Genomic DNA, 11,761 nt, shown 5'->3' on the forward strand with positions numbered 1-11,761 from the left:
TTCAAGTCATGCTTACAGTAAATTGAAATCACTAAATTCGTTTTATTCCAAATCGTTTTGCACTGATTTTCTTTCAGTATTCATCTTGTAAATAATAGTTATATTTATTTTATGGTTTGTTTTCTCTGGAGAAGTAAGTATTTGCACATTGTTATGATTTGTTACCATATAATTAGAATTTGTGGGCATTAGATGAAATCCCATATCGAAAAACTTTTACAGTTGTTGCAAGTAATGGAATTAGGAATAAGTCGAATTATGTAGCCAGATTTTTCAATTTCAAATATAAAAAAAATAGATTTTTTTTTATGAATACTAATATTTATCTTATTTAAAATAGCTTAACAGCAATGTCGATTTTCAAATATAAAACAAATTGTAATTGAACATCATGAACAGTTAAATAAATTTAAATCGTAAAGCATTCAAATTTTATTTAAAAAAAGTAGGCCTATATATGCAATTGTTTAAATTATTTTTAATATTAGGCCTATATTTTAATTCTAAACAGTTACTAATTACGTTTTGTTGTGTTCGTCAACAAAAATAAAATTGTACTAATCGTGAGAATCATCATATTTATTTTTTTTTTAGTTAAAATTTTATAAATAGTACGTCATATTAATTAAATCAAATGTTTGACTTTTATCGAATTCATTTATATCAAATTAAAATTTATTTGTGAATAAAGCTCTTTCTACAAGTGTGATGTTCCCAAATATGGTAGTGATTTGACATCATCATGTCTAAATATGGGCACATCACGTTTTTTTTGTTACATAAAGTTTGATAGTGTAGACAGAGCTTTAGATATTAGATACAAAATAAAAAGGTCGAATCGATTATTCCTACTGAACTATAAATATAAAAGATATTGATTGAAGTAAGAAGTACCGGCAAGGAACTGAGACATAATGGAGACACACTTTTCTTTTTCCCCCATTGGATTTATGTGTTTTTTGTATAGCGCCGCCAGTAAATACACTTTGTGCAGTACTGAGCGCTATAATATTAATTTAATATGGAATTTAATACATAACATTAAATAAGGCATACTTATCAAAAATGTTGTTTATCGTTTTAACACAGATTTAAAACGAATAATGTTACGTTGTTTAAAATCTTGCATTAGGAATATCGCAGTGAGATGTCGACATTTAGTTAAAGTTATTTCAAAAATAGTTGCTTTGGATTTAAACCTCATTGATTGAAACGGTTTCCAAATATTTGGTTAAGTAAATGTATTAAATGATCACGTATTATCTAGCTATCCATAACAGCGTGTTTATAACTCATTTTAAATCGACGTGCCATTCTTTAAATATGTTTGTCTGAAATGGAATATTAAAAAAAAGCGAAACGAATTTGATTTAAAGTTTGGATATTAAAGCTCTGTCTACACTATCAAACTTTATGAAAAAATGTGATGGTGCCCATATATGGTCGAGGATGTCATATCACTTATACCATATTTAGGCATATCACTACGATATTTAAGCATATCACTACCATTAGACTACTGTACTACTGTAGACAGAGCTTTACTCGATTCTCTGTACTGTATCTCCACATATGATATTATGTGTCCAGTATCATAGGCAAATACAGTAATACAGTGTCTGTGGTAAGAAGCTATGATACAGGCCTTCTGATCCATTTTTTAAAAATCATTTATTTCATACAGTCTAAACAACAGCAATTAACTCGTCAATTACACGATCTAATATCGCATGTCTCACTTTCAAACTGTACAGGATCCAATATCGCATGAAACTGTGTGGCCAATGGTAGTGATGCTCAAATATGGTGGTGAAATGACATCACCATTTCCATATATGGACACACCAAATTAGTTTGTCACATAAAGTTTGATAGTGTAGACAGAAGTTTGAGAGACTTGGAAATAGGTCAAAGAATATTTAGTCTTTATTTTGTTCGTTTTACTTCCAAAAAAAAAAAGTACAAGAAACAACAAAATGAACGTAGCATCATTCAACGTTAATTGAAGAACATCTATTTCAACAAAAATCAAGATATGTCATCTAAATGATAATTACGTATAATAGTGAATGCCTGTGATTATTACTTGCATTATAAAAATGCGAAATGATTTGTTTAAAGTTAATTTTTCATCTCATCTTTACATGCAATTTATGTAACTCAGTTGATGGCAATAAACGGTATAATGGCCATGACAATGCGATGAGTGATAATGACCATAACAACACGAGCGCGCAATTAAATCGGCGGATAATTGAAGGGGTCATCCAATGGCCGTGTATTCTAACATCGTCAAATAGATACTCCTTATTTATTTAACAGCATAATGGCAAAGACAATATTAAGTAATGTGTACGTTAAAGGGGCTCTCCGGAGACGATTTGTATTAATTAATAATAATAATTAAAGATGTATTATCAGCAAAACCATGAAAAATAAAGAGTTATAAAATCAGATTTGAATAAGCAATTTTGTAGTTTTAATGAAGTTAAACGAATATAAACAATTGATTTTAGAGTATAGCGCTAAACATCAGACTTACTTAATTTCTACGAATTGGTTTATTCTTTATTTGATTTCAGTGTGTATTTCTAAATTTTTGTTCAGAAGTGTCAAAATTAAATGGTGTTTAGGCCTAAGTTAAATAGACAAATTCATAAATCATTCATTATACGAAATTCGGTATTAAATCTGGAATGTCAAACAAATAGTAGTTTGCCTTTTAAAACTAATTATATAGTTTTCAATTTAATGTCTATTTTTAAATATTCGTTATGTAACTCATAATAGAAAACGCCACCACTCGACCAGATATATCGAATGTGCTTTGTAATTATTTTATTTATTCTACTCACTAGCAATTCACAAACAGGACTGAGAATAAAAAGAAAACATCTCTCGACATTTCCCTCTTCTGTTTAAATATCAGCTTTATCGAAAGTCATACATTATTGATTATAGGCCTATTCTATCATTTAAACTCACGGATGAAAGTCATATAAATCCACATGCGCATTCAATAAACAAAAAATGAATCGTATAACTTAATTGCCTTGCTTAGAATAATCGGATATTATTATATAAAACTATATTTTTATCTTATCGCTATAATATACGGCAATCAATCCCGTTGACCAAAAATATCAATAAAGTTAACCATGAAATCTTCAATAATAAAATACATAATGTAAAGGAATCATTTTGTTTTCAAAAAGCGAAATTGTATAACATGTCCTAGTTTTTAATACAGATGTCATTTTTAAAAGTTGGTTTTAAATGCCAAAGAATGGTTATTAAATCAAATTCCAATGTTTGTAAAACGAGTAATGTATAATTGTATATATACACGAGTACAAAGTGTGTCCAAAATAAGACTGTATTGTATAAGATTGTATTTATTATTTAAATAGGCCTAAAATGCATAATATAAATATATTTCGTTGTCTATTTGTATATAAAAAATATTTATCTATGTTGCAACTTTACTCGAAAAAGCCTATGCGAATACGTTGGCGATAACTATAACTAATATATTTGGTAGTGACGTCACAAGACACAAAGTTGACGCGCGCGTGCCATTTTTATCAATCTTTGCACACGCGCGCCTAATGTTTGCTATGATATGAAGAAATACCAAGAGATGTATAACAGATAGAAAGAATTGACACATACAGACAAACGTTCTCTCTACTTACAAACAACATTACCAATTTAAAACTTGATTTAAATTGCCAAGAGGTTATGAGTGCAACCTGAATTAAAAGAAGTGATTATAACTTCGCACATACTAAACCATGCTTGCATTTTAAGCTAAAAAGTAAAGTTTTAGTAACGAGAAAAATCACCGCTTCGCCAAAATGATTATTTACATTATAACCACTATTGTGACTATTAAAGAATGTTCCTTTAATATCGGTTACTGTTACTGAATGAGGCACAGGAGAACAACGAAAATGAGTGTATTTTACTGGCGGCGGTGGCGTTCAATCAGCGTGTGTACAGATTGTGAATGATTCCATGAAATTCTTATTATTCAACAAATATTATTGAATGCGATAGGCATAATGAATATCAATATGTCAATAAAGGATAATCGCTAGCGTTTATGGATTTCTTACTTTACAACTTGATAGATATCATTATTTAGAATATTTTATATTATAATTTCAGTACAAAAATTACTGTGATTATATCTTATAGACTTTGGAAAAGTTTACCATAAAAATTACAAATGACTAAAACCTTGGCATTTCATTTGTTCGTTTGTTTAAGCGTCATATTTATTTATCTGTACTTGCTTCTAGACTCCCTCTCTTAATGATTTGTACGATTTTAGTTAAGAAACACATTTTTTTCATTTAAAAAAACGCCGTATAAAAGAAACCTGTATATCGGATCAATTTGGATAGATAAACTAAAAAATAAGTTGAAAAAAAAAACGTTTGAATAAAACAAAAGTAGTTACAGCCATCATGATCGCACAAAGAAGTGAAGTTGAAGTTCAACAAAAACACGTTTATAATCTTTCGCTGTCAAGTGCACAAACTATGTATTTTTTTATTAAAATTTAATCATCGAATATTCTAATTGAACGGAAATAGTATTATATTTATCTTTACATATCTCTGCTCTTTGCACTCAAAGGTTTAGTGCGCGACATTTCGTCCGCAATATTTCATAAATAATTGCCGCCATTTTCGACTATTATTTCTTGCGCTTGGATTTTTATTCTATATACGCCACCCTTTTAATATACGAAATGAAACGAAAACCTTTTAAAATAGTAAGCCAAAACACTAAAGAGATATATTTCTTGTGCGTAAATACTATCATAACTCATATAAATATCTCCAACATACTCTGCAAGGATTATATAGGCTGTGATTCTCTACAGTAAACATTCTGCAAGATAAACAATGAATATGCCGTGTGGTGCTGCTTGAGACATTATATCGCGCTTAAGTCTGAATGCTATATATATAATATTGTTTGTGTTTTATGAGTTTGTAACCTTATAACTCTTTTTCTTTGTTTTTTTACATCATAGAATGGAAACAACACTACCGACATCTTTGAAACAAAGTTACACAAAGAAAAAATATAAGTAGAAATATAAATTCTATCAGAAATGGAAAATGGAAAAGTATACCAACAATAGGATGAAAATGATAATATGCAATTGAGACAAGAAATTAGATATTGGTAAATAAAAAGTACAACAATATTTCATATCGTAAACAGTTCATCTTCTCTTGCTATATTTTTTTATAACAACAACTGAATTATTTTTTTTCTTCTTTTAAATAGGTCTACTGTTTTTCCAAGACAAATGCATCGTATTTTGTTTTTTTTTTGTGCCTACAACGAATATAGGTCTGTAGCTATTAAAAGTTGAATGCAAAATATAATTCATTTTTATGAAATAATTACAGTTATTCGTGATAGTCGTTGGAATGAGGATAATTCATTACTCATTTCCATCACAAAACTCGAATGCTTTTTCTTAAAATATAATTGTATAAAAGTCAATAAATCATTGACATAGAATTACAGGGCAATATGTATTGACGAGTTAATTATAGAGAATGGTGAATGGCATAAGAGGTATAAAGCTCTGTCTACACTATCAAACTAATTTTACAAAACAAATGTGATAAGCTCAAATATAGTAGTGATATACACAAATATGACAGTTCTATGGCGTCATCATATCCATGGGCACATCAAAGTTTTTTTTCATATAGTGGTAGACATAGCGTGAGGTATAAGCTTAGAATAAGTTTAACCAATACGAAGTATTTTGAGTTTTTGCTAACTTAACAACATCGTGTCCAAAAAAACTTTCTCCACTCAATCATTGAATCAACCATTTTGCTACAATGATTAGTGTTACCAATTGAATGTTCCAATCTTCAAAACCTCTATAAATAATGTTGTGTGTGGTCGACGAAAATGTTGGGTTATTTTAACATCTAATAAACAGACTTTCTCCTTTTGATCATCACCATCCATCGAATCAACCATACCTTTATCAGGAAAATGACAGTGGCATTCGTGTGTACCGGTTCATCCAAGACGAATACAAGAAATTATGTTAAAATCTGGAATTATTGTTGTATCATTATCGCTTTTGATTGCCTTTGGTTGATCCTAACTTCACACCAAAACTTCAAACCACATATAAATAATGTTTGTATGATGGCATTGGAATATAGAGTTGTGTTTACGACGGTAGCACACCAATGACACTGCACCACAAATGATGGATCAGAAGTGCTTTATAAATCCTGTATGCATCTTTTATATGCTTTTCCCATTTACATCAGTATTATTATTTAGTTGGTATACTTCTTCAAACTTTCAATCTATTAATCTAACTTGCTGTAACATTGTTAACTTATATCATTTTTGTATGTTTTTATTTTCCCTTATATCCTACTTACTTTATCTCAAGTTCTAAAATGTTCTGAAACGTGTAGAAAGTTGATTATAAATTGATTTTTAGCATTTTTAACTTTAAAAGCGCACGTACGCGCGAAAATACCAATGTTCAAAATGTTGCTCATGATATAGGAAGATGACCCTTGACATGTAGCATACGTGTGTCCAACTTTCAATCTATTAATCTAACTTGCTGTAATATTTTAAACTTACATTATTCCTTATTTTTACTTTAGCCTACTTACTTTATGTAAAAGTTTATGCAAGTACTACATCTAAATTACTTTTATTGCTGCCATTATTATTATTTATTATTTATCTTAGTCTGGACGACAATCAATAACGTTATTTTTATCATTGATAAATGATATCATGTGGCGTTATAAGCATTACCCAAGGAAGAAGCATCGTTTATAAAAACCACGCCGGCTTTTAACACAAGCCTATTAAAACAAACTTAGTACTTGGCGCGAAATGAAAGAGAAAGAACCGCGAAAAAAATCACTCAAGAGAAATGTTGGCGCCACCTTTGAGATACAACGCAACCCAGTTTTGTGCATCTTCATGTTATTATTCTTTTCATGTACAATACCCGCTCGTCCCCTAAAGCTACAGATTCACGGAAGCATTATTAGCGGTATGATTTTATTTATGATGAAATTAATGTGTTTTACCCTCATAATTTTTTTATTGTTAAATAGTTTTTGACAAGCAATGTTTTACATTATGATTTATAGCTTTTAATCGATTGGGTTATTTGATATTGATTTATATTGATTGATTTGTATTGATGATTGTAAAATTCGCGCTTAGAAAACTAATCCAAATGAAACAATAATGATAAACATAATACATACATTATCATAATGGACCGGAGTAAGTACCTAAACATTTTGTTTCGAAATAATTTTTAATTTAATATAAATAGGTCTACATTTTTTTTATATCACATTTACAAATTTGTCATGAATTTGTTGTTTATAAAATATTCGATTCGGAAGGTTTTAAAAAGATCCGTTTTGAAACAACTTTACGACATAAGAACGTCGACCATTATTTACGATAGGAGACGCAAGTAAATGTATTTATTATCCCAATTTTACATATAATTATCCATAGACGTTTATTGTTTTATATTATTATTTATGATATCATATAAAATACATTAAAACCCCTCTGTCGATAATAGGTTACATAAATAATATCGCCATTCCTTTGTATATCGAGGAAATTGTTAAAAAATTATATTTTTAGACAAAGGAAATTAATAGTGATACGATTAAATACGATTCATTTTATTATCGATATTAAATTAAGATATTGTTTAAAGATTGTAGAGAACGTATAATAATCCCACGCAATAGTATCTTTTGGAAATGCGATTTATAGTTAAATACGGTACACATTTTGTCACAATTTAATAAGTTGAATTGAATTTATTAAAATGAATGTTTATTATCTAATTACTAAATTTGCACATTAACTAACTTAGCAATAATTAATATCATTTATTTGAATTTTAAAAATTGATTAAAACTAAAAAAATGGCCCATGATGACCTTGTAATTGTAGTTTTAAATAATTTGTCGATCTTATAACAACTAAAGATTGGTTGAATAACAACAAAAAATATAAATCGGCGCATGTTCTTTTCTATATTATTATTAAGGCATTATCAGAGCTTATTCATGAATTCCATATTTAGAATAAAAAAATTAGATTTAAAAAACACGATTCATGCTTTCATGATGTGAACGAAATATTGGGATGTATTTTATTAGCTGATTATTAATATGCATAATGTTCATATAGAATGAAAATATATAACCAAACTACAGTTATATAGTTAACCTCTCCGTTCATGTCTAATCGAGCTTATCAATTGCCGGAGGAGGCACGGCGCGGAATATGGTGCATATTTATTACTAATACAAAATTTAATTTTCTTAAATTAATAATGATATCAATAAAACGCTTCTTCAATTATATATTGATTCTTAAAATATTAATTTATAATATTAAAATATTATACAAAATCAGAGTATAATCACTGTGAAAAAGAGAATACCAATTATTGAAAATAAAAATGAATATATCATTGATATTGTCGATATCGTCAACTACAGCATTAAATAGACGCAAACGTTGACACGCGCGTATATATTGATAATTATATCACGCTGTAGTGGATAAATAGTAATAATTACATTTGGGACGGGAAGTGTAATACCAATACATACATTTCCAATAATGTACACTCATAAAAACTTGAGTAAGGAATTGAGTAATATTAAAAATACCATAATCAGTTAGTACTATGTTGTGTCTTGAAGGAGGTGTACAATGTACCACCAAAAACCAAATTAGGTTCATGTAGGCCTATACGAATAACAAGAAGAGTAACCCTTCGGGCCTTAACAGTACAGGGGTAAAGCCGTTAAAAGTGCACCAGCCTCTGGTGCTGTCATTATCGAGGCTAAATGTAACTCGGGCTAGACCTGATGATAACTTGATGAAAGAACCTGTAATCAAAAGATTAAAATGCTTTAAAACGCTATACGATGAAACTGAAGTATTTTAATTGTGGACTTATTTATGAAGCAGTAGTTATTAACAAAAGTTTTATTAGAAAAACACGAATGATTTCGACAGGTGAAATCGAAAGCACTTGGTGTTGTTAACAGGCCTGACCCTGTGGCCAACAGTTTCCGAATTAATTTGATAAGGGGTAATGTTTTAATTCTCACTGTATGCCGAATTCGGTTACAGAATCGTTCAACATTAATTTATTACTGTATAAGAGAGGGCATAGCTTTGATTAATAAATAGAATAGCGCCCTCTATATATATGTAATGAAGTTAAGTTTTGAGAGGGGTTGAATAATGCCATTAGAATAACGATTTCGAAGTAGGCCTGCGTTATAAACCAAATGTTTTTTATTATCTAATACATGAAGTGTATTATTATACATTTTGGTAAGAATTTTAAAAATTATGGTATTTAGTCATATGGGATGCGTCACATAATGATGACGATGACTTTCTAACTAATATCTTTGGTGATGGGTGTGATGATGTGAGGGCCTGTTATGTGATGTGAGTGGTAAGATGAAATATAAATTGATATATTCTTTCTTGACTTAACTATGATAATGGGGGTTTGTGATGTAAGTTCCCTTATTCTCGTTACTTCTACTATATTACAGTATTTTCATTGGTTTTATTCTCACGATTTTTAAACTCATTATACATATTGATAGAGGGCGGACTAACAAAAAATGAAGTCCTCACTCAGTCTTTCCAATTAAATTTAGGCTTCGAAAAGAAGGTTAAACAAGAAATATTTCTTACAAAAAAACGCTGCTCGCTTATTGAAAAATATTTTTTATTTCAAATGTTTTTGAATTTGTCATTTTATTGTCACATAATAGTTATTTTACCTGAAAAAATGTAATTTAAAGCAACAAATACTTAAATTGTCTGTCAGACAATGGTTTTGGGGTTTCTTTTCTCTTTTTATATGTGAATAAATATTATTTTTTTGTTACAGAAGTAAATACTCAATTTCTGTCACTTTAGTTAATTTCATTGCTAAGGTCAAGTCTGGGGTCACTTCATCACCCTAGATATTTCAAGTATGAGGTATCCTATTACAAACACAAACTTTAATGGACTGAACTCGATAATAATTCAATGAATATCTGACAGTAAATTACAGTCAAAAGTATGTCATAATAGACTCTTTTCCCAGGAGTTTTTTGGGTCTACAGTAGCAGCTGAAAATCTATAAATTATAGTGGAGTTTCCATTTTCGCAAAACTGTCGTCCTTAGAACTATAACTGCTGCTTGCTTTAGCTTCTGATTAAGTAGTCCTAATGGGACGTCGTAGCGGGCTAGAGCAGCAGCAGCGTGAAAAGTTGCTAAAGCATTTTTTAGTACCATATTTGTTCGATCAGGAGGGTTTAGGGGAGGTTATTCAATTCGCGGTGAATGGATTTATTCGGGTGTATGAGGTGTTTATTGTTTTTGGGTGAATATGTATCACATGTATAATCAAATAAATACCCCTAGATATGAAAAAAATACAAAACAATTAAAATATCGAGAAGTGATCATAAAACAGTAAAAATGGTATGAAAATGCTTGATAAATTGTAGATCAACAAATCAATGAATTCTACTACAAATAGAAATGTGCTGTATATTGTATAAATATTCATGTTATTATTAGAGGAAATAAATAAAAACAGGCGTTTATTCCATATTTCAAATGTGGGAGGGGGTGTGAGAGGAGGGTTATTCAATGCGAGCCGTTTATTCGAATAAATACGATAATACAATAATTTAATATTTGGACTTTAAAAGAAATGAAATCATCAATTCTAAAAACACAGTAGTAATGTTGATAATAATTGTTATAGGCCTATCGCAAATTCGAACTATTGTCAGTTTGCTTCCTTGTGTGTGTCTATATATGCCATTTGAGCAAACCGGAATATAAACTTTATTTATCAAATAGATCTGCACTTTGGTCGCACGCACCTAAATCGTAAATATTTATAGGGATAGCAATAATAACAATAACAATATGCCATAGGCCCATGTTTTATTATGACTGTTGTAATAGTATAGTCGAGTTGCGAGGGAATTCTCAGTCAATAAAATCAATATCTAAGAAGAAAATGACGTCATCACATCACGACCTGGTCATTGTGTAAACTTCCGACAAAACAATTCATGATCGGACGTTTTTCATTTCTTGACCAGACGTAGATCACGTCCTGAGGTCTGCTTTCCTAGAATTCAAAGTCTTGGGACCATATCACAGTTGGCTATACTTAAAGATTCGGACAAACATTTGGCATGACTATGTCAGAAAAATCATAAAGGAAAATTTAGATTTCGAATTAATCACTATACTAACATAAATTTATTTATAAAGAACCCCGTAATAATCGACGCACTCACTACATAAATCCTAGCCTAGACATTTTTTTTTTAAATAATTTTCCTCCGAATGTTTCAAATAGACATAGGAAAGCCCGAGGCCTATATGCTATTTATACTTTTTAAAATTATATTAAATGTTATATAATTCCAAAAGTCTTCAAAAGGTAATTGTTTTTATTTTGTAATTTTGAATTCAATAAATCAAATCAAAACTGATTCCATGGAGTAAAGAATATAATAGAATTGTGACATAATAAAAATTGCAATGAACTTGTTATTTAAAAAATCTTATAACAATAGAAAAAACAATAATATGATCGATTATTGTTCTATCTATTTATTATGTAAATTACGTTGTTGCCATGGGTCG

This window comes from Antedon mediterranea, chromosome 4 (assembly GCF_964355755.1).
Source record: "Antedon mediterranea chromosome 4, ecAntMedi1.1, whole genome shotgun sequence".
NCBI lineage: Eukaryota > Metazoa > Echinodermata > Crinoidea > Comatulida > Antedonidae > Antedon > Antedon mediterranea.